The 26,192-nt window shown below is 35.0% G+C and overlaps 1 protein-coding gene across 1 annotated transcript in view; it reads right to left on the bottom strand.

The window, feature by feature from the left end:
- Positions 1-26,192, bottom strand: part of LOC129940701 (mucin-2) — a 387,216-nt gene that overhangs the window by 262,310 nt on the left and 98,714 nt on the right. The gene's annotated exons all lie outside the window — the stretch shown is intronic.

The following is a 26,192-nucleotide window of genomic DNA, read 5'->3' as shown; positions in this document are numbered from 1 at the left end:
AAAAAATTCAATAAACAGTTTTTATAAATCAAACAAACTGAAAACAAAAAACAACTGTCACCTCGAACATTTCACGAACAAAAATGATGATCTGCAAAATGAAAGTATCTAACAAAGGTCCAATATTTTTAAACAATATTTCACTTATAATGACAGTTTGTAAATTAAATACATACATAGTCAAAATATTGGTTTTAACTTGATAATTTGTCAATATAGAACTATTAAACAGTATATGGTTACATGTACATGAAAAAAACTCGTAGAAAACAATTGTCAAACTAATTTTACCTCTCAGCCATTCTTGGGAGCAACACTTTTCAGGGTCGGATTGAAGGGGGTATACCGGGCGGAAGCTCCAGGGCCTCCACAAACGGGGAGCCCCCACGATAGAGACTTCGAAAACTAGTAAACATCTTTTCCTTTAATATGTATTTTTTTTGTTCTTTTATTTTTACCTACAGACTATAGTACTTTGTACATACGTGATCATTTAATTATATTAATCTTAAACAACAGAAATTATTGATCTAAATTTGTTCAGTCCAATCAGGCGATCAGTGAAATATCAAGCTCTGATAAGAAGCACTTCCATTTCACTAACGGCTGAGTGGGGTGGTACTTGCCCGCAACCCCGGAGGTTGTTTATTCCAATCCGAAATCGAAGAAGCTCTAACCAGCATATCTTACAATAAAGAGCAAAAAGACATCGTGAGGAATGAAAAAACGCACCTTCTACAGAAGATGAGTAGTCTCGAAACCGCTTTGTTTGCAACATTTTGGAACGATATCTTGGAGCGATTTAACGCTACAACAATATGTTGCAAGACCCGAAAATTATTCTTGAATCGGCAATGCGTGCACTAGAATCATTGAAATCATTCGTGAAATCCAAACGAAATGATTTTGATAAATACGAGAAGCAGCCAAAAAAATATCCCAACCTGATGAATATGTACAATCATGCACCAGAACGAGAAATGTAAGGTTGAATTCGGAAAAGCACAAGAGGCAAATCTGTCACCCAAGGAAAAATACAAAGTACCCGCCTTCATTCCAGTGATTGACTTGTGCTATCCGTTTCTCTTACTGAAAAATTGCATGCCTATGAAGCTGTACGGTCGAGATTTGGAATCCTTAGTCTTGATAATTTGTGTTTGATTGACTCATAAAAAAAGGAAAAGGACTATGGAACAGATCAATCAACGGAACTTTTTTACTACCAAATGCTCAAATATCAAAATTTCAGAGCTACATTCCCAAACCTCGAAATTGCATTGAGAATGTATTTGCTTTTGATGGTAACAAATTGCACTGGAGAGCGCTCATTTTTAAAAATTAAAACTTTAATAACAGGCTTCGAACCACGAATGGGACAAAACCGTCTATCGAAGATTTCTCTACTGAGCATTGAAAGCTATTTACTCCAAGAACTGTATTTCAACGAAATCATCAACAATTTTTCGGCGGAAAAGGCTCGAAAGGGTTCGTTCGTTAACCCTAAAATTTAATTTCACATAATTCTATTTTCATTTTATGTGTTTGATCAATACTAAAGGAATCTACTTGATTTCACAATAAATTTTTTATTGAAAAACTCGAGTGAAAAATGCTTTACTTTATTTTAAAATAATTTTAAGTGAGGCGGTCTCCGCTCCTTTATTACCCCCGAGGCCTCTGGACCTCTGAATCCGGCCCTGCTGGTAGGATTTGTCAAACCCTTACATGAATCAGTATAACTTCAGACAATGCTTTAGGTGGGACAGTCGGGAAATTTTGACGTGATAGTCCTACGAATGAATCAATTGCTGATAACAATATGTCATTATCTATGAGTGCACATGCATCCAGGAAACCAATCAACTATCAGTACACGGTATGTGTATTACAGATAACCTCTTATGGAATAATCACATATTCGGTATCTCCAAAAATGCTGCCAGGAGCTTAGGACTTCTCCGACGATGCAAGAAATTTTTAACCCCTTCTGATCTGGCTATAATCTACAAAGCTTTTGTCCAAAGCTTGAATATAATTCGCAAATCTGAGCAGGTGCCCCCAAAACAAGTTTAAATCTCTTGGATAGAATTCAAAAAAGGGCTTTAAAATGATAGGCGACAGAACTATAATCGAAGCATTTACATCGTAAGAACACCGTCGCAATGTTTCATGCCTTTCGTTGTTTTATAGATATTTTTACAAACAATGTTCTGTCGAATTAGCCAGTTGCATTCCACCCCTTAAACAATTCACATGTAATACTCGCACTTCTAGGAATGTTCATCAGTTTACCCTTGAGTTCAATTTCGGTCGTACTGTCAAGTTTAGAGATTCTTACTTAAATCGCACATCGAGAATGTGGAATGCTTTGGCAAACTCTGTTTTTCCATCCCATTTTGATGTTCAGAACCTTAAGACCAATGTGCACCGGTATCTCCTTTTAAATCTTTCCCTATTTTCCTAACGCTCGGACTGTGTTTAAATATGAACATATAAAGCGTACTTAAAACCCCTTAGGTGCTTGTGAATTAAAACAAAATACAAATACTCATTTCACGAGAATGATTTTTAGTTTTTTGCTTTTTTTCGATCTATTCTAGCCTTGAAGAAATCAATCAATAATGGTTCATTAATTTCGTAGGAACTCAGGATTGTCTCTGATGATTTTTTTATGATAATTATCTCAATTCTAGAAGAGTTAAGAAAAATTCAAAAAATCAATAAATTGTGAGCGCTTTTATGGAACTTCAGCACAAACATACTCTTTCTAAATCAGTGGTTAAAAACCTTCCTGAAAATATCACTCGTGGTAGTAAACCAAAGTTCATTTAATTTTGATTAAAAAAACAAAAAGATTAATAATTAATATCCTAGAAAAAGTGAATATTCTACTCGATAAATTGCATATTTCGACCTAACTAACGTATTTTAGCGTTAGGCTGTCATGCCAAAAGTCTTAGGTCTCAATCCCGCGTTTTGATTCTTGATTTTGAATTGACAAATTCTAAAAGATTAATTCTTGTCTTAAAATGTGCTTTTCGAATCACCCGTTTATATTCGGCATTAAAAATGATATTTTGAATGATTGATAGTTGTAAGTCAATAGGCTTTCAATTTCTGTTATTCATAATTGTCTTTATTTATCTTACCCATTATTCATTGCTATTCAAATAATGTAAAAGTCAAATTACCTGCAAGAAAAAGAAAACAATTTTTATTAGACATTTGAATATAAACTTATCTCAAAATTTTAGAAAAAATAACTTAGTAAATAAAAACCCTCATTGTTTTCATATAAATTTTTCTTATTTTATTTCAACATTCACATATACCTTATAAAAGTTCATCCAGACATTTTTGTAGCCCCTCTTTTTGAAAACTAATAAAATGAACAGTTTACTTCAAACTTAAGTCCTGATTAAATGCTCTGATACATACATACCTACGCTTATAGCCGATAAATCAGCCTAATCTATTAACTCGAAGGGCTTACTAAATATTCCAACAAATCAGCTTTATCTATTTAATTTTTAACCAACACATTTTGTTCGTCTTCCAAATTCAAAAAACCTACATGCATTGGTTTTTGTTTTTAAATTTTAATTTAATTCAAGCAAATCACTAATTACTCAGGGCCAATCACCAAATCACAAAACACAGAGAGCATTTATCTTTAAATGCAATTAAAACCCTTTTTTCCAATTAATCTCCTCGGAACCTTATCGCAAACCTGTCAAAAGTTTATCTACACCTATTCACCTTCGTTGTGTAGTGCTGGAACTGCGGAGCACAGTGCACACACACACACATCATAGCCTAGACCCTAATCTGAGTTCCATTATCTGGGCGATTCAAATCCGCACAACCTTTCAGCACTAATTATTCCATTCAGGAGGACTCGCTTCCTCTCTATGTTCCGGAGGGGGTTTGCATCAGGCCTACATCAGATTGCCATGTCACACACACCCAAGCTCACTGCTCAGCTTACAGCTCCAGCAATTCATGACCAATCCCAAAAGCGCATCTACCAGTAATTAAAGGGATTCGCACAGCATCACAGTCCTCCGTCCACTCCAAGTGAGTGTCCTGTTTTGTTACTTTGACCGCTCGTAACAAAACTAGATATAGGTACAATAAACAGAACGACGACGACGGACGGACGACCATCATCACTATCTCTCTCGTTTCGATTATTGGAAATCAATTCCAGGGAAAAAAGCGAAAAGAAAAATCCTCCAGAGTCCAGCATCCGAACCTCGCTCTGGACAAGGATCATTCACCCAATCGTGCTGCAGCATCACCAATTCATGAATAATAATCGAACATGGGCGATAATTAAGAAGGATTTCGCGCGCCGCAGTCAGCCTGGCCAGACCAGGCCATTCGTCTGAAATGTTCTTTTTTTCGAATTTGGTCTTTCTTTTTGACCAAAAAGTCTCTCCATCTGTCTTTGGCTGTGTCCCGCACTTTGCCGCAATGTGTTCGGTCGAAAAAAGGGATTGCTGATTGCTGGCATTCACCTATTCCGTTCCAACCACAACTCTGTCAGTTACTATTGCTGCTGTTGATGTTTCTGCTGCTGCTGTTGTTACTGTTGCTGCTGCTGCTACTTCCATTGCCACATGTGGCCAATCAACAAATCATGTTAAAAAGTTTTGTTAACAATTGTTCGTTGAAGCCCCTGAAGCTGGACTTCAACTAATATAGCTGAATCTGGATGGAACTGAAGCTAGAACTACCTATGTACACCTATATACCCCAGCTTAAACCTATGCCCTTCTGTCTTTCACTTCGCCGATACGACAGTATCAATCCATTAGCAACATTCAAACCAAAAACCACGACAAGACTAAATGAATCGCCGAGCTAAAATAATAACTCCAATGAAACATAAAAAAGAAACAATCTTTCCAAATGGCTACTAGAGGAAGACATTTTTCCAAACACATAAAGCAGCAACAATATGGAGAAAAAATGCTGTGTTTTTTAATATGCATTTACCCTATAACTATTTATAAGCGTCAGATGATCAATCTGCAACTACTTCCAAGTAAAAGTAACTTCCGAACGTTGACAGCGGACCGTTTTCACATTGTGTACGTTGCATCTGTCAAATTGGCTGTCGTATATTAAACCTGCTGTGACAAATAACTTTTAATAAGTAGATAAAATTGTAAGTTCATAAAAATGGGTTTTCTGTTACTGCATCATTTTGTGAATTGCTGCCATTTTACGGTCAACGTATCCATCCCACCAAGAAGACTATTCACAAATTGGTCGAAAACTTTGAGTTCATTAGGTCAGTGACAAATCAACCAATACCAATACTTTGACGAAACACAAGAAAACATAGCAGCTTTCAGTGGGAGTACTTACCAGATCCCAATGAAGTGATTTCGTGTCGCTCGCAGAAACTCAGCCTTTCGAAGACAACAACTTTCCAAATTATTCGTTAGATGACTACGAGTTCATTAGGTCAGCGAAAAATCCACCAATACTTTGAAGATCCACAAGCAAACATAGCTGTTTTCTATGAGAGTACTTAGCAGATCCCAATGAAGTGAATTTTGTGTCGCTCGCAGAAACTTTTTTTAGAAGACAACAGCTTTTTAACTTGTTCGTTTTTCGTGTGTTGATCAAATGAATCTGGAGAAATTGTTAGCTGAACTAAATTTTCAGCGAAAAATTGTCTCAAACAATAAGGTCCATTTTTATAAATGAATCGTCAAGTCAACAAACGAAATTGATAAATTAGGGACAATACTATTGCAAATAATATGAAAAGCCGTACATAAATGAATTCCAAAAAAGTTTCGGATGGCTTTGAACTTGACATCACTTTGAAACGCGAGTTCTGTAGATTGATAATAACTAGTTTCTTTTAGTCTGAACTAGATGCTTGTTATTGACTTAAAGACTTTGTCAATAGCATTCAAGCTTTTAAATTCTCAATAAGCCGAACACCTTAATTATAGTTTGAAAAAATAAGAAAAATATGATATGACGGATGTAATTCTATAGAGTGAAAAAGTTTTTTGATTTTTGATGATTTTATCAGAGATATCATAAGTTATTCAAATCTTAGGCTTTTGGTAAGAATACTTCAAAAAATAAACAAGTACATTATTAAAGAAACTAAAATTAGGTTTATATTGAAAGACATCAAGTTGAAAAAAAAACTTTAAAGCTATAACGAAGCTTTAACTTGTCAGAAATTTCATTAAGATGTTAAAAATATTCAAGTAGTCAAAATTGTTGAAGCACCCTAAGCGGTTACTAAAGCTGTTAAGCAAAAATCGTCTAGAAGTCGCAAATATTGAATGTGTACTTCAAGTCGAAAAGTTAAGAAGACAAGAGTCTTGAAGAAGTCATAATACTTTAAAAAACTTAAAGATTCTTAAAAGTCTAATAATATCTAGGAGACTTAAAACAACTGTCAGACAAAAACCAAAAATCACACTTTCTGTGAGTTCATTCTATTTTTTTTAATTCTTGACTTAAGGAGGCCATCATTCGAACATCATACCCTATGTCCAGAATCATCTTTTATACTTTCGCTCGAGACAATATATTCTGAAATGTGATTGCTCACTGAAGAAGACAGAAGATTGTTGCGGCTGTCATCGCTGACCACAAAGAGATAATAAGTGCCCCATAGGAGCACCTCCATACTACCACCGCTATACTAGCTTTAGGAAAAGCAATAAGATATAAGGTAAGGTAGATATATTAAAGCCCTTACCTAGTTGCGCTTTTCTAAACTAGCTAAACGCAAAAGCAGCAAAAATAGTGACAGCAATGGCCAGCGCAGTGGCGGCAGCAGCGATGGCAACGGCTTTGCGTTGAGTGAGATAGATCCAAGGGAATAATATGTTTTACTATGACGGCCGGCAGGTAGACAAACGGCCGACAAACGAAATGCCATCCAACCATCAGCAGCAGATGGCGGAATATGTTTTTGGTTTGGTCGTAGTCGGTCGTCGGTCAGCGTCAGAGTCCCTTTCCTTGTCATGGTTATCATCCATAGTCCTGTGATGTTAGCGCGCCAACAACATTGTATTAAAAATCTGTTGAGCTTTATTTTTATTTTGTTTTTCAGTTAAAATCCAATACACAAGTTTTTTGTTTTATAAACCTATTTTTTAGAATTTTTCAACTTTGCAGGTGCTGGTCTAGGAAGGGAATTTTTGTATAGGAAAAATAGATGAAATTGAAGGAATCTGGTTTTAACACCTAGAATATGACTTTCACAAAGCATAGATTGATGGGATTTCAAAATCGTTTATATTCTATGTTCAATTAATATAAAAATTGTCAACGTTTAGATAGTGTTGCAAACAATCAACAAAAACTTTAAAACACTTTCTAAAGGGTTTTGCAATGTCGACGGGTTGATTTTGACAGCTCGTGGAGACCGTATTGTTTCTTTTACTTCTTGTCAAAATATATTCATTTAGTCACTAAAGACAAAATATCATGGCATGAACAGCGTCGAGCAACACGTGGAAATGATGAAACTTTACTAGCAAAATGCAATGGGAAGTTGATCAAAATTTTGGTCAAAAAATCATCTTTAGGCCCATTTTTGATTGAGTGGGTACGTGAATAAACAAAATTGACAGATTTGGGACGACATTAGTCCAAGCGAGGTTTACAACGTGCCAATGCATCTAAAGTTTAAGTTACTGTTTGGTGTGGATTTTTTGTTGGAGAATTTAGGTAAGGTTAACGTTGATGACCGTAAAGGAGTAGTTCCACGTGAATCTTGAGGCTTTTTTCTAAGCTCAATGAAACCAGTTTGAGACCCTTACGAAACGTAAAAGACTGACTTAGTTAGTATGATTGAGATCGTTTAGATCGTTATAAGTCTAGTTAAGTCTTCGACATGGCAACTTTCTTGCCATGTCGAAGTTCTTGCTTTACCTCCTCGAGATGGCCCCCGGGCAATGATTTGTGTATCCCTGTATACATATGTTAGCTTAATTTGCAAGGGCGAAGATTCCTGATTCTGCAGGATGATTAAGGAGATTAGGACTTTTCGTAGCTGAACTCCATCCCGCCATGGAAACCGAAACTACGCCTCGGATAATTAATGATAACTCCTTGACTACTTTTGGCTATTGTACCCGGACAAAGATTGTTCCCTGGAATGTCTGGACGCTTCTGCACGCATGAAGTGAAGGTGCGCACAGTGCCAGATTCCTATAATAAGAGAGAGAATTTATGCGGTACAGGATAGAAATCTTAGAGATACGCCAAGTTCGATGGTTTGGATCGGACAAATACAAGTTACTGACTAGTGACACTGTCCTGCTCTACTCTTCTGGTCACGCTAATAGAAGCACTCGAAATACTGGAGCTGGGTTACACCTTAAAAAAAAGCCAATCTGGAGCGTTATTTCGTTGGAGCCCCTTGGGGAAAGGCTTATTAATTCTAGGTTCCAGAGTAGAGTACGGCCCATCACCATTACATAGAGTTACGCCCCAACGGAACTCGCATCTGATGAAGAGAAAGAATAAATTTACAGTCAACTATAATCCGCCTACAACATCACACAACCCGGAGATATTATTTTGATTATGGAAGACCTCAATGCTAAGGTTGGCAATAACAAAAACGGCCTAAGGCATGTGAGGGGTGTTCACGGAGTTGGAATTTGCAATAACAATGAAATGGTGAGAAGTTCATTTACTTCTGCAACGCCAATAGCCTTGTGATTGGACTTCTCTGTTACCCATACATAATGATAGCTACCCTAAGATGCTGCAAACAGGTGCGGCAGCAGAACCGTTTACAGAATAATCAAAAACCTGACTGGTTCACATAGGCCAAAGCAACCCCTGATGAAAGAAGTGAGAACACTTTTCCTCGGTTTTAAGCCGAGTGTTTGCAAACAACGTGCAGCTGATATTTTTTGAAGTCCCCGAACAAACTAGTCCACGAAACCGCAACGCACTTCTTAGTAAAAAGAGATTGTTACAGAAATTAAAGCACTTAAGAACAACAAAACAGTAGAACAACGTCACAAAGCCAACTGCTTCATTAGCTCATAAAAGAAGCCCGGACCACCGAAAGCTACCCCGATGAGTGGAAGAAGGGAATTAGCATCAATATACCAAAAAAAGGAGACCTTACCAAGTGCAAAAACTGGAAAGGAATTTGTGTTCTACCTTCCGTTGCCAAAACAGTAGCAAAAATCATAACGCCACACTCGATGTCGAACAAGTTGGATTCCACGCTGATCATTACCGAGCACCACTACACCTGCTGTTCATTGACTTCGAGAATTATGAAAGCTCCAAGTGTCACGTTCTGCACGATGGTAGGTTTTCAGATGATTTTGAAATCCGTAGTGGAGTCAGACAGGTCTGTATTCTGTCACCAATATTGTTTTTGTTGGTGGAAGATGGTTGTTTACTATCTCATAGGATGGTAGATCTCCATCAAATGACCATCCTCTCAAATAAATATTTTCTCGCAACCGGTGGAAAAAGTGGAGAGCTTTCAATACCTTGGAAGTATAGTCTCCTCAGGACAATTGAGGAAGAATCAGCATCAGTAGGCAAGAATGGGAGGGAGCTGAAAGACATTTCCGGAAACTACACACAGTGGCGCGTAGGCGTAGTAGAGACACTATGCTCCTTAAGAGTTTCCCAACGGACTTAACAGATCTGAGGACCTTAGTAAGTAAGTAGTGCATCACCGTCAACCTTATTGATATATTATATACAACTTGTCTTATCAAATTTTCAAATCGACGAGCTTTTAATAAAAAATCATATATAAGGTTCAGTTTGATATGAACTTTTTAGAAGGTCTACCTGGTGTCAGAAGAGTTCAGTTTAGAGTGTGTCAACTCCCTGCAGGTTAGTCTTAAGGTATTGGTAACAGTTGAAATAAGATTTTCTTCATATGCTTAAAAGCAGTTTTTGATCAAATTAATATTCAAAAGGTAAAAAAAGGGTGTTCAACTGCAAAGATTTTATTTTGTTTTCTCAGAAATGGTGGGTTTCAATCGTTTCATTTGAAACGAAGTTCATGTAACAAATCTGTACAATTTTAACTGGGATTTCAAAGAAAATCCAACTAGAATTCGGATCTATTTCCATTTAGAACGTGTCAATCATGCTCTATAGCACGATAGCTCTTAGATTTTAATGTTGATGGTTTGGACTTTTTCATACTGTCTTATTTATAGTTAAATATTCTACGAATTTTCTTCTAATAAATATTATGTGTAGATTAACATCTGAAGATTTCTGGATTTTCATTTATAGCATGATTTTATTTCCTCACAAACCATAACAACAGTGATCCGATTTCAAAATCACTGAAGTTTCAAATCACCTATAAAGCGTCTTAAATAAAAACTCAAAAAAGGGATCTTCCCGAACTACTTCACACTTGGGTAAGATATTGTTGCAAACAAAATTCCAAGAGAAACATTCGAAATTCCTTCACTTCAATTACGAGGAAAAAACATCAAGTCTCTTTCTCAAATTTCTAGCAATGCAAAAAAAAACAAACAAACCAAAAAATAAAAACAAACAAATAAACAAGATAAAAGTTCTAGTAAGAAGGTACCTATACGAGTTCAAGACAGAACTTCCTAGCATTTCGTGTGCAATTCTCTCAAGATTCTCATCTTGAAATTCTAAGGAAGTCATCTGCTCTTACTGTGGCAAGTCAGCATTCAGACGACCGACGACGACGACGATGCGACCACTTCGAGTATTAAACAACAAAAACAAAACAACAAACTCCTGCAAATCATTGTTGTTGTCATGATAATGTGTTTTCCTAGTAAAGTCAGGTAGCACACATGACCAACGATTGCTGATGCTGTGCAAATTGCATCACTGCCACGTTTAGCGCAATGCAGTAGCAATCTCCACTAGCCTTACATATATGTTTGCAGAGCCAACAAAAAAAAATCAATTTCTTACCACTGGCTGAGCTGCTGCTGCTAAGCTCGGTCGTATATAAAAAAATGGAAGAACTAAAAAAGTCCAAGCCCAACTCAAACGATCTCCCGAAACGAAGATTTTTCAATTACCACAATTCATTTTGTCACGGCCCACAGTAGCCAGCAATGTTCCATGGACTAGGCTATACCTTATAATACTTCTATCCAAGATCCAACCCTACCCTACCCAGAGACAGAGATGATATGTGAGCCACAGATGGAACGATAAGGCATCTCTCTATTCATAAAGGCATCCATGGCATGGCATGGGCCAAAAGATCTAACCCTGGTCTGGGCGTTCTTGAAGTAGTGCAACTGTCATAATATATTCGACAGAATTATGGTGTAGGTATAAAGTATATTCAGCAGCGGTGATGGCGAGGGAGTTGAGGTTCAGTTGGTTTCCTAAGTGCGGATGCGGATAGGAGCTCGCAGATCGCAGTATGCCAAGCCTCAACCAGCGACGAAATGTAGACGACCAAAGTCGTGCATTCACTGGTCATGAACCTTTTCCTTCGTTTTGTTTTTGTTGTTATTGTTATTTTTGGTTGGTTCTCCAACATATCGCATATGTCTTAATACTACTTTACTGGCTCTTGAAGCTGGAGATGATGAAGGCGAAACGATGAGAGATCGCTGCTGATTGCCATCAAGTATCGATAAAAGGCGACCGAGCGGACAAGGGAATATCGTAATACCTTCGAAACTGTTGAAACCCAAACTTGACTATCAAGATCGGGCGTTGATCAAAAAATTGAGATATACCTAAAGCTACATATACAAGTTCCTATACGTGTAATATAAAAAGGTATCGGAAGATATATTATTTTGTTTTAAGGGATCACTGACATGGGCCAGCCGCAGTTATTCGGCCTTGGGCGGGACCATACTATAATACGCTCATATAACCATAATTGTATGTAATTATATGCAATCAGCACAAAATGTATATGAATTGACGTCTGCTGCAGCATCAGTCGTATGCATATAATATGCAATGCATTGCGATGCATGTTTGTGTTTTGGGTGACGAAAAGTCAGTCATTAAAATTGTTAAACGAAATTAATGAGTAACTTTGTGCATCGAGGACCACTTATTAATTGAATGAGTGATGCAATCATAAAAGTTCGGATAAGATAGTGATAAAAAGGGCGTTATTTAATGTCATTTGATGAATTTGAAACACATTCGTCTTCATACAACTTTTTGGTTAGTCTGTTGGAACCTTGTTTGGTTTTCAACACAGATTTTCAGTGTTGAGTTCTTAATTCTAATGAAACTGGTCAACAGCATTATGTTTTTCTGTATTGTGGCCTACACAATACTTTTTCAAAGGAATCTGAATTGCAATCTCACCTCATAATTTCTCATCAATTATGACTCTATGTAAAGTTTAAAAAAAAACCTTAAATTATATTCATTTATGTTTTAGAATAATTAGTTGTAAAGTTAAAGATTTTTAAATTTGAAAAATCACCACGAATTTTATTGAACATAAAACAACCAAGGCACAAAGCCAAAAAAAGCGTGACATATAATATTTCAGATGCCTATTCCTCGAAAACCGGAATATTGGCCGATACTGCTGTAATCTCGTCAATCGTCGCTGGCTTGTTGGCATAGACCATAGACTTTACATGGCCCCACAGGAAAAAGAGGCGGCCAATCGACTGGACCATTTCTTTCAAGACCATTTCATATAATTGGGGTCTAAAATATTTCATTGAACGGTAGCGATTCCCATTCACAGTAACGTCACGAAAGAAGTACGGCCCAATGACGCCACCACCGCGCCCGCCTATAAACCAGACCAAACCGTAATTTTTTAGGATGAAATGATAACTCATGGAGTACATGTGGATTTCTGCTTGACCAATACCGCATATTTTGTTTATTGACGAAACCATTCAGCCAAAAATAAGGCTCAACACTGAAGATGATTTTTCAATGAAAATCCGAATGATTTTCAAGTTGATGCTTAACCCTATTCACGAAAATACGACGCTTCTGGTGGTCAAGCGGCTTTAAGTATTGTTAGGATGTAGGGTAAGAATTTTTCGCAAAATTCGCCAGAACAACGTCACAGAGATGCCCACCGATTGAGAACGACCTGTCAGAGTCATATTTGGACTTTCTGCAACTGAAGGCTCAGCGGCAACAATATTCTCCACTCTACGGGTACTTATTTATCTCACTGGCGGAAATTTTTGTACTGTGCCTGTGGATTCAAATTTTATACTTGACGCTAAATTGTTGATCTGTTAGGACGACTATGACGACCATAAATTGGACGTAATGCTTTTAATGTTGGGGCCACTGCTTTCGAATGTCGGTAGTAAATTTTAATAATTTCGGCTCGTTGTTGGTCAGTATATCTTTTCGTAATGAAATGGAAAACTTTACTGAAGAGAAATGTCAAAAGAGCGGAAAGAAATATGGCGGCGCGTCGTTTGCTTTACATGTCGCTCTACTTGTGTAGCTACACAACCTTGTTGATCAGTTATATTCACACGATAACCTATATCACTGACAAAAATGGATGAAAATGACTTTAAATTCCGGTTGTTTGACTTGAGGACCTAGTATTTCATTTCTGTAATAAAATTAATTTCTTTATTTGATAAGTTAACAAAAGTGGTGCATTGCAATTTTGTTCTAATAAGTTTGAAAGTCGTCCTCATTTAATAATTAATGTAGTTTAAAAAACACTGCGACTATATGAAAGGTGATTTTTAAGAGGTATATAAAACTAGGTGACATTATTTTAACTGGCGCCCATTTCGTCCACTGTCAAGGAATTTATTTAAGTTCTGTTTTTCATTTTAATAAACTATCGAAAATAAACTATAATAATATTTTTTACAGGTGTGACTATGGTTCAGACAGCTGGGGCGGTCAAAGGCTTGAACCTTATTTAAATTATAATGCAAAAAATTTATCTTTCGAATAAAGCAGATTTCAGGTCAATTTGAACAAAATTATCTTTGTTTTGTCCCTTTTTTTACTTCTAATACAAAATAAATTGGGTGGAGCAACAGTCCGTTGAGAACAAGAGCCTAGTGACTTACAACTCTCAACTATTCATGTGTGCGAGTACACTCTAAGTTAAACAATAATACTTAATTCTAATGCCTTTCGTCCCTAAGATCTATTTAACTGCAATTCAATTTGATTTATTTTTGTATTTATTAGAAAATTTGAAAAAAATCTAATATCAATAACCTTTTTTATTTTTTACTTAAAAACTACTTAAAATTAAACTTAAACTTAAACTTAAACTTAAACTTAAACTTAAACTTAAACTTAAACTTAAACTTAAACTTAAACTTAAACTTAAACTTAAACTTAAACTTAAACTTAAACTTAAACTTAAACTTAAACTTAAACTTAAACTTAAACTTAAACTTAAACTTAAACTTAAACTTAAACTTAAACTTAAACTTAAACTTAAACTTAAACTTAAACTTAAACTTAAACTTAAACTTAAACTTAAACTTAAACTTAAACTTAAACTTAAACTTAAACTTAAACTTAAACTTAAACTTAAACTTAAACTTAAACTTAAACTTAAACTTAAACTTAAACTTAAACTTAAACTTAAACTTAAACTTAAACTTAAACTTAAACTTAAACTTAAACTTAAACTTAAACTTAAACTTAAACTTAAACTTAAACTTAAACTTAAACTTAAACTTAAACTTAAACTTAAACTTAAACTTAAACTTAAACTTAAACTTAAACTTAAACTTAAACTTAAACTTAAACTTAAACTTAAACTTAAACTTAAACTTAAACTTAAACTTAAACTTAAACTTAAACTTAAACTTAAACTTAAACTTAAACTTAAACTTAAACTTAAACTTAAACTTAAACTTAAACTTAAACTTAAACTTAAACTTAAACTTAAACTTAAACTTAAACTTAAACTTAAACTTAAACTTAAACTTAAACTTAAACTTAAACTTAAACTTAAACTTAAACTTAAACTTAAACTTAAACTTAAACTTAAACTTAAACTTAAACTTAAACTTAAACTTAAACTTAAACTTAAACTTAAACTTAAACTTAAACTTAAACTTAAACTTAAACTTAAACTTAAACTTAAAACTGACTTCAACTACCTATTCTACCTATAAACTATTTACAACAAGAACAACTACAGCATCAAATCTACCTTTTGTTGTTTTTCATTTTTTATTTTGTATTCAAAGTTTTTTTTTATTTTTTTTTTTAATTATTTGTTTTGTGCCACCATGCCTATTCTCCTTAAAACTAAACCCTAAAACTATAAACAAGTACTAGCCAAGGCTTAAAACCCCATCCAGACTACCCACTATCAAGTGCCGATTGAAGCCACCAAAACTGGTTCTCCTGCTTTCCCCTATCAGTTTGGCCCCGTTCGGACACAGCCCTACTGAACCGATTGATCTCTGCTCCGCCTTGTGCCAAAATCTGACGTTATAGATTAGCGGAACTACCAGTATCAGACCGCATCTATCTAAAAAGAGGATGAGAACGCCCGAAAATTAAATTGTTGGTCGAAGACATAGCTCTTGCAATGTGACCTCGAACGAATTTTATCACGAAATTGGTAATTCTGTTGATTTGAGCACCGTTGTATAGGACCTCGTTGGGATAGTAATGTACGTAAGAAGATTCAGCTGTTCGATATAAGCCGGTACAGCGTCGTAAACACTGCCGCTCGAACACTCGAATCTTCTCCATCTGGGAAAGGGCAACGTTGAACAACATCGGCCGTATGAGGCCCATGTAGCAATTTACCTTCACTCTGGGGCCAAGCTGACTACTGTAAAACAGCCATTTCGTCAGAGCGAAGGCTTCTCTGGCCCTCAAAAGCCCTAACCATCATGCCACGGGTACTACCATTTCTAACTTCTGCAGCTCTTAAACAAGACCCTTTATGAATATACAATGTAATACTACGTAGAATAGTTGTGCAAGTGCACAAGTCTAGGGACTTAAATCCCCAAAAAAAAGTTTGAAAAAAGAAGATGAAATGCTACCTTTACAGTAAACTTCCCAGTCGTGCATGCTAAAAATTTCCAAATGATATTTTGGTAAAAAATGATTTTTTTCGAGATGTATACGAAAAGTTCAATCAATATGTGAGCATTTTTGGTAGAACTTCGATTTTTGAAAAAAAAACGCACTGCCTTCAAATGTTATCAATTATTAACAACTAGATTGATATGGGTTGACAATTTCGAAGTAATTTTAGTATACTTTAGTTCAAGATTTTCATTTTAAAATTTTATTTTTCTAAAAATTTGACAAAATATTAATAATAATATATTTTGTAGAAGTTTAGATCAATATACATATATATTTTTATTGAAAACTAGTGTTCACCATTGTTTATGTTTTTTTAATTAGACAAGTTGTCCATCAATTCTTTTTCCGATACACATATTCTAGTCAAAACCCAATTTTTAGTAGCATTCCCTTAAAATTTGTATTCTTAAAAAAAGCTGTCAATTTGAGTTTTCTAAAAATCATTGCAGGTCTCAAAAACGTTAATTTTCGATGCATGCAATTATTTTGGATATATTCGACATAATTGGGGTTACAATTACTTTTGTAATTGGTTCAATTTGTCGAACATTTTGACATTTCTCGAAGTTTCAAGGTTCTTAGAATCTAAATCAAATAATTTTAGAAAGATGTCTATGTGTGCGTGTGTGCATACATTTGGGACACCATTTAGTATCGTCCATATCCACAAAACCAATTGAGATACATTTGGTTTTACAGATAATAACATCGCAAAATGCAGAAAGGACTTACAAAAAAGGTACATTTCGGTTGATTCTAAACGTCTTATGAAACAATTTTAGAAAATTCAAATTGACATTTCTTTTTCAAAAAATAAAAACTTTCAAAAATACTTCTGAAAACTGGTAAAAAAAAATGTAAATAGGGTATTTACTTCAAATTATTTGATTTCGCACAAAATATTGTTGTTAATATTTATTTAATTTTTGGGAAAAAATAGAACTAAATTTTTGTTGACAGTAAACAAACAAAAGCATTCAAAAACAACTTAGAAAGTATAAAAGTTCATTTTTCAATTATATTGATAACAGAAAAAACTATTGATACCAAATTCTCTTCGTTAAAAAAAGTTACTAAAAATTGATAGAAAAATAGAAACCTGAAACGAAAATATATTTGTTGGAAAACTTGTTAAGTTTATACTTGCGATCAAAATCTCTAAGTAATCAAGTATTGACTATTATGTATAAAGAAAATATTTGTCAATAAAATATTTTTTCTGTTATTTACTATCCTTATAATCAAGTCGTTTTAATATAACTCTGTTAAAAGGTTATTGGCCCAGGACAATAGCAAGATTCAAGGAATATATGCATATACTGGAGAAAAATGTCTGTACAACAGAATTTGGGAATCCATCAAATGGAGAAGCTAACTGGTTCTGAAAATTGGTCAACATGGAGTTTTGCTATGAAAACCGAGAATGTTCCTGGCGTTGAGTTGGATCTTTCTAAGGACAAGATTGCTCGTTGCAAAATGATTCTGGTTATCGACAAGAGTCTTTATGTCCATGTTAAGAATGCAACAACTTCCAAAGAAGTTTGGACTGCTTTGCAAAACCTTTTTCAAGACTCTGGTCTGGACAGGCGCATAGGTTTACTTCAAAAACTATGCTCAGTGGTCCTGGTAGAATGTTCCTCTATAGAAGATTACGTAAGCCAAATCGTTTCGACCGCACAGAAGTTGAATGAAATAGGATTTTCAGTAAATGATGAATGGGTTGGTAGATAATTATTGAAAGGTCTTCCTGATGAATAAAGGCCGATGATCATGAGCATTGGTTGCAGTGGTAAAGTAATTTCAGCAGATTTCATCAAAATGAAATTGCTGCAAGACGTTAAATATTATTCCAAATCAGATTGTCTATCGAAGTTTAAAGGACAAGATTTGAAGTCAGAAAAAGGTGGCTCAATGTTTGCATCGTTTCATGCAGAGTCCAAACAGCATGAATGGTGTTTTGATAGCGGTGCCACCGATCACATGACATCTGATCCTGATTTTTTCAAGCAACTCAAGCCATTTCAAGGTCAAATTAAGACAGCAAATAACATGTTAATGAATGCTGTTAGTAAGGGCGACATTTCGTTGACTGTTTTAACTCCTAAAGGAAGACGTGATGTTGTTGTTCATGATGCTCTTTATGTCCCGGAATTAAAAGTCAACTTACTATCCATAAAGAATATTGTGGATCATGACAATGTTGTCATCTTCGACAAAGATGGAAGTCGTGTCATGAATTCTTCAAATGAAGTCATTGCAAATGGTAAATCTGAAAACGGTCTTTACAAGTTGGATACTGCTCCATATAAGAATGCTAATTTTGCAAGAAGTAACCTGGACAATGTTTGGCATCGAGGGTTTGGTCACTTGGGACAAGACAATTTGAAATTACTTGCTCGAGGCTTAGTTAAGGGTATTGCTTTGAATCAAGATTCTCAGTCGACATGTTTGTCATGTGCAGAAGGCAAGCAGCATCGGACAAGTTTTCCATCAGAAGGGTCAAGGTCATCAAAAGTACTTCAGATAATCCATTCAGACGTGTGTGGTCCAATGGAGGCGAAATCTATAAAGGGAAGTATATATTTTGTTACTTTCATAGATGATTTCACTCGGAAGGTATTTGTTTACTTTATAAAGACGAAAGATGCTGTGTTGAACTGTTTTCGTGAATTCAAAGCCGAAGTCGAAAACCAACAAGAATCCAGAATTAAAATTTTACGAACGGACAATGGTACAGAATTCATAAACAAAGCTATGCAACTAGAGTTGAAGAAGTCTGGGATTGTTGATCAAACAACCGTTCCCTATGCTCCAGAACAGAACGTTTGGCAGAAAGGATGAACAGAACTCTTATAGAGAAGGCTCGAGCTATGTTGCGTGATGCTAAAATGACTACATTTTTCTGGGCTGAAGCAGCTAACTGTGCAAGTTATATTGTCAACCGTTCACTACATAGAAAGCTTAAAAAAACTCCAGAAGAGTTCTGATTTTAGTTCTTTTCGAATTTTTGGTTGCACAGCGATGTCTCACATTCCCAAACAAAAACGACGAAAGCTGGATTCAAAATCCGAAAAATGCATTTTTGAGGGATATTCGAATACTTCCAAAGGTTTCTGTACAGCCTACAAAAGAAAGATGTTTTCATCAGCCGTGATGTTGTATTTCACGAGGATAACTTTCACTACAAAATTCAAAATGAAAACACCAATGAAGTTCCAAAGTATACAGCTGTAGTGGGGGTACATCCAATAGAGAAACAAGAAAATCTTGTCATAGAAAACGACTACGAGTCATGTTCATCAAATCCAGAATTTGAAGAGGGGGATAACGAAGAAGATCCATCAGTGGCAACGTCGTCATCAGAAACTTACGATCTTGTTTCAACGTTGAGCGTGCAATTTGATGTTGGTAGTCAGCAGATACTCGTAGATGAAGATAATTCAAACCTACCAGAAGCTGGAGAATCTGCTCTCTCACGCCGAAGCGAAAGAATCTCAAAATAACCAAGAGTAGTTTACAATGCTGAGACTGTTAACATCTTGGAAGAACCCGAAGACATGGAAGATATGTTATCCAGAGATGACAAAGAAAAATGGATAGAAGCGATGCAGAGTGAGATGAAATCATTTGAGGAAAATGATACCTGGAAATGTGTCGACAAGCCTGCTGGAGCCAACATTATCAAGACGAAATCGGTATTCAAGAAGAAGCTAGATGAGATGGATAATGTCCGATACAAGGCTCGATTGGTGGTAAAAGGTTTTACACAGAAGAAAGGTATTGACTATGAAGAAACCTATACACCTGTTGTGAGATACTCTTCTATCCGGTATTTAATAGCATTGTCAGTAAAGTATGATTTTGGAATTGAACAGATAGATGCTATTACTGCTTTTCTCCAAGGTGAGTTAACTGAAGATATCTATGTTGATAAACCGAAGGGGTTTTTGATGGGAAGAGAAGGTCAAGTGATGAAACTGAACAAAGCTGTTTATGGACTTAAGCAATCAAGTTTAGTTTGGAACACCAAATTGGATCGAGTCCTTCAAAAACTTGAATTGAAGCGTTGGCAAGTTGATCCTTGGGTATACTTCCATAGAAAGGATAAGGCCATGACGTTTCTAGCAATCTATGTTGATGATATCCTAATCTTCACTAACGAAACAGTATTTTATGAAAATCTGAAACTAAATTTGATGAAAGAGTTCAAAATGAAGTTTTTGGGACCCGCGAAGAATTATTGTTTAGGAATTCAGATTTTACGTGACAAAGATGGAATTTATCTAGATCAAGAAAAATATATATCTGAGATGCTGATGAAATTTAACATTGATGAGTCAAATCCTGTAGCAACTCCTATGGATATCAACATAAAACTGTCAAAAGAGATGTCACCTAAATCTTCAGAAGAAGAAAAAGAAATGGCTAAGATTCCTTATCAGCAAGCAATTGGAAGCTTATTATTCGCAGCACAGTGCACTCAACCGGATATTTGCTTTACAGTCAACAAATTAAGCAAATTCAACAACTGTCCTGGCAAAGAACATTGGACTGCTGTCAAGAGACTCTTTAGATATCTGAAAGGGACAAAATCGGCCAAACTGAAATTTTCAAGAAATGGAAATCCTGAATTTTAAATCTATTCTGATTCAGATTGGGCAAGCGATTGTGACGAAAGAAGATCTGTCACAGGATACGTATGTATCTTACAGAGAGGTGCCGTGTCTTGGGCGACAAAACATCAGCCAACTGTTGCATTATCCACAACAATAGCCGAATATATGGCACTTTCGGCCTCAACTCAAGAAGCAATGTGGATTCGTGGCCTCGAGTCTGAAATGAACCATAATTTTAACAACTTGGTCATAAATATATATATCGACAACAAAAGTGCAGTTCATCTGGCGTCGACAAGCAAGTACTTACCAAGATCCAAACACATTGATGTTAGACATCACTTTATTCGTGAGAAGAAGAACATGAACATTATCTCTTTCATTGGAATTGGAACTGAATCAATGGTTGCAAATTATTTTACTAAGCCAGTTTCTACCGAAAAACATAATTTCTGTTCTAATAACATGGGTTTACGTTTGAGGTAAATTTTGTTCGAGTGGAGGTGTTGGAAAACTTGTTAAGTTTGTACTTGCGATCAAAATCTCTAAGTAATCAAGTTTTGACTATTATGTATAAAGAAAATATTTTTCAATAAAATATTTTTTCTGTCATTTATTATCGTTATAATCAAGTCGTTTTAATATAACTCTGTTAAAAATATTAAAATTAAATTTTGAGTTAAATACATATCTTAACAATAAAACTAGATACTGAATTCCAAGTTGTTTTATGCCATAGAAAAATTTGTTGTAATGTTTTGTAATATTTAAAGAGTGTTTTAATTCAAAAAAGTATTGATGTACTTTAAGTAACTCTTCAAATATATTTCCACATAAAACAGCTTTAACTTATATGTTTCATTGCATATCATTTTTTCTTAATACTAGAATTATCATCAATTTATCTTAATACTAAAAATTTACGTGTTACAAAAACATACTTTTAAATGGGAAGTTATCAGTGTGGGTTAGCCGATCAGACCCTGACAACTGTGCTCGCACACAGAAATGGTTGAGGGGTATAAGTCACTAGGCCCTAGGGCTGTTGTGAGACCAAATTTATTTATTTAGCAAGAAAACCAAAACATCAATTTCCTCTAGAAACTTCCCTTGGAAACTCACTAAAACCTTAATTTTAATTGGTTAAACCTTGCTGTAGGCTTGTCTTAGTTGGAAATTTTCTTGTACATCAACCAAATCCCACCTTTTAACTTAAATCAGATTGGATTACGTTACCATTGCTATATTCTCTGTCTACTTAAGATTTAAGTGGCAGTTCAATTATATATTATTTTATTTAATGTAAACTTATTTTAGACAATTTTGTAACCCAAGTTAAAAAGGTGTGGCTTGGCACTAACAATTATAAACACACATAAATGTAAGCCTAAAAACTTCAACAACAAAAGATCTCATTTTTCGAACTCAATTATATTTTACAAAAAGTCAACTTGATTGACATTGAAGCTCGGTGAATGACGACTGTACGTACGGTACATGGGATTTCCAAGAATAAAAGTCCTTGCTGAATTTAATTTACGAGCATTGTCGTGGGTTTTTTGTTGACATTTTATAGACACATTGTAATTTTAAACAATCAACTCAAAAAAAAACTAAAATAAACGTAGAAAAGTTTAAATCTGACGTGAATATTAAATTTAAATCAAATTAAAATGGTCTGGTCAACGGCAAAATACAAAAACTTCAAGTGGGCGTCACTGAGTCTCAGGTGGTTTGGTCATTGGGCTTGATTGGATATAGTTTTATATTAATTTATCGCTATTTGCGAGGTTTTTGTTTATTTTTTTTTTATAGTTTTTGATTAACAATTTATCATTCCAACACATAAACAAGTGTCAATCAGTAAATCATAAAAGGGAGATGTTCGTTTTATGAATGGCTTTTGTAAATCAGAAACAAATCCTTCAATTTAATTTCATCGAAATTAATTAAAAATATCCATAACTCTCAATTGCATGTAAATAATTTGTTTAGATTATCTTTTTTTTAAATGAGTAATATGCAAGTTGAGTTGCTAAATGAATTGATTAAATTTTAATTAGGAATTAATTTCTTTGGTTTGCTTATTCCAATTAAATTAATTAATTTCTGATGCAGTGATGTAGCTTTTTAGTGCAAATTGGTTTTAATTTTTGTTGTTGCTGTTATTGTTGTTCTATAATTCCAATATTGTTAGGGATAATTTATTATCTAAAATTGCAATGTTTTTGTGTGAACATGAGTTCACATAATTTATTGTATGTTATAGAAACCATTATACCTCTGCCCATCTAATTGTTGTTCATTTCATAATGACTGTGAAAACAGTTATCACAGGATGATTAATTACCTGTGTATGTGGTTATAACAATAACAGTTTGTAATGTTTGTTTTGTTTTTATCAAAATTGTTTACCTTTAGTTAATAACTATATTTGTTTCTAAAATATTTACATTGTGATTTAACGAAATTTTGTTTGATTTGTAATTAGTTTGAGTGCAATTTTAGGTTTCAATTTTTGTGTGGGAAAAAACCGTTGAAGAGTAATGTTTCTAAAATGTAGTACATTGTTTTGATAAGATAAGAGAGAGTTGAAACATTTGCAAAAATTGATTTTAGCAAAAATAGAAAAATGTATATTTTTCGTATCATGAGAAAATAATGATAACACAATTCAAACCTTAAAAAAGATAATTTTTTTTCCGACAAATGAAAACAGATTTTGTGGTTCTATTGGTTCCCGAAAAATTGACCTGCATAGTAAAAACTATGAAATTTCGTAATTTTATTTTTTAAATTTCGTATTTTATGAGATATGTTTTCAGTTATCATTTCAAAGAACTTCTTTAGATACTGAAGATACGTTGGACCAAAATAAACAACAACTGATAACTTCCAATTGATGTCCTTAAAAAATAATAAGTCAAGTTGTCATTATACAATCAAGAGTTGAAGCTAAAGCTATTTTGTGTAAAACAGTTGAGTCTCCAATATAATTTGTTAGTATTTTTGGTAGGTTGCGAAGATTAAATATGTGTTTGTCATTGTACTTCTATGTTTTCAAGATACTTTAACCGGTTATGAACTTTAAACTATTTTTTGTAGTTTTTTTTAATTGTAAAAAACGATTATTCTTAAATAATTTAACATACTTGAAAAAAGTTAATTTTCTTAGTTAATTAATTACAAAATATCGGAGCTGACAAAATTTTGATTTATAAAACAATCTGATAGTTGATTTTGTAAGGAGTCCTACGCTTTCTACATTAAGTATAAAAATAGTGGCAACATTGTCTTGCAGCCATCAGAGAAGCTGCTTCTAAAGTACTAGGTTTCGCACAGCCACCACACCGAAGCCCCAGGCATACAAAAGAGCTCTGCAAAGAAGGACCAGAGTTGCTCGCGAGCTCTGCGAGAAGAAAAGGAAAAAGGAACACCGACTTCTTAGATGGAAAAAATGAGAAGCGCGCCACTGCGGATATATATAGGAGTTTCACAACAGGAATGAGGTTCGTAAATTTTACCAAAAGGTAACAAGAAACCTCGTGGTATCAGCCACGAACCAAAGCCTGATAGAACGATCAGGGGAAGATCGTAGTAAAACCACGGTCTGTGTTGAAAATATGGAAAGTTTACTTCTCCAAATTAACGGCGATGACGAATCGAACTAGACGACGCAGATCATTAATTCCGCCAACCTAACCTCGACGAATTGAAGATAACTTAGGGAATGAGATACGTAAATTTTAGAAAAAGGTAAACAAAAATCTCCCAAGAATGCCAGCCACAACGGAAGCCTTTTAGGACGATCAGAGGAACATCGTAGTAAACTAAAGTCCAACAAAGCTGCTGGCGCTGGCGGTGTCGTTGCGGAATTATTCAAAGCAGCAAGCGATGATTTGGTAGAGAGCATGCACCAACTCATCTGCAGCATATGGTCGAAAGAGAGCATGACCGATGATTTCTACACAAGAAAGGAGATTCTCTTTATTGCGCCAATAAATACCCACTATCTCTAAAGCCGAGTATGACAAGCATCTATAGGAAAGAGCTTTACAGAGAAATTTATAGTTTTGGCATCTCTGTAAGATTTCTCCGTTTGTGCAGATGACGTTGGAGAATGCATGCTGCTCTATCAAGGTCGGAAAACATCTCATCGATACATTTGATGTTAAAAAAGGTTTTATATAAGGCGATGCACTGTCATACGACTTCTTCAACATCGTTCTGGAAAGAATTGTGCAAAAATCAACCGTCAACACTAGGGGTACAATCTACCGAAGGTCCATCTAATTACTCGGATACGCAGATGATATTCGTGATATCAGTTTAACGTTTTTGAACATTGCGACGGAAGCAGACAAGATGGCAATAAATGGATAGCTATTATTTTGAGGTAGTTAAGAATTTCGTCTGCCCAGGCACCGCTATAAGCTCATACAACGATACCAGCGCTGAAATCACACGAAGAATAACTCTTGCAAATCGGTTCTTCTTTGGACTTAGAAGCAAATCAAGTAGCAAAGTCCTCTCTTGAGCATCGATTCTCATCAAGCCGTTTCTCATGTATGGTTTTGAGGCACTGTCTAAGAAGGAAGAGAGGGTCTTAGGATGCTACGAGAAAAAAATTCTTCGGATGATTTTTGGTCCCGATTATGTAGATTGAGAGAAGAGGAGAGGAGATGAGTTGTCAGTGAACTTTCCCTGGGAAAGGTCTCCACTGTGCGTGGTTTGTCCGTTGCGGTGCGCGACTTGTAAAATTCTTGTGTCTAGTCATGTTGATTTGTCTTGAAATATAATTAAAAAAATACCACTTACATATATAACAAATAGCAAAATCAATTATTAATCAATTATTTGAGCATCTTTAACTTTTCATTATGCTTCCTCAATAGTGAGGTTGACGCCAACGCTGATATGATCACAAGTTTCATTCTCTTGGAAATGAGAACGTTTATCCCCAATATAGTTAAAACCATCAGGTAAGTTTCCGTTTTCTTAAAGCCAATCGAACTGAAGAAAACCGTAATAAGTTCAAGGAAGCCAGCCCATATTCCACGGACTTAGACTAAAAATACTGCAATGTCCCAAAAGTAGAAGAAATGTTTGGTCATTTGTAAAAAATATAAAGAATTCTTCCTCTTCCTCAGTTCCTTCGCTCGTTGTAATGAAACTACATTTGTTAGATCTCTAGAGAAAGCTATTCTCCCGCCTGTTAACGAACGCGTTAGTGATTCTATGGGGCCAATCTTTTTTTGCACATCCGCTGATCTTATTGGACTCTCCGCTATTGTTCTGAAGAGGTGTTCTTTAACACTGGCAAAACCAATGCATCCGCTTTTTCATCTTTTCTACTCCTCAGGTCTCGTTCCGAGCGGATGGAAAACCACATTTGTCCAGCCTATCCCGAAAAAAGACGCATATTCCGCACCCTCTAATTACCGACAGATTGCACTTACGTCCCTGCTTTCTAAGTTCATGGAAAAGCTGATTAATTATCAGCTCAAGGAATATCTCGAAGATCGAAAGCTTTTT

Source organism: Eupeodes corollae, chromosome 1 (genome assembly GCF_945859685.1).
Source record: "Eupeodes corollae chromosome 1, idEupCoro1.1, whole genome shotgun sequence".
Classification (NCBI taxonomy): domain Eukaryota; kingdom Metazoa; phylum Arthropoda; class Insecta; order Diptera; family Syrphidae; genus Eupeodes; species Eupeodes corollae.
This window is presented reverse-complemented; position numbering and strand designations above follow the sequence as displayed.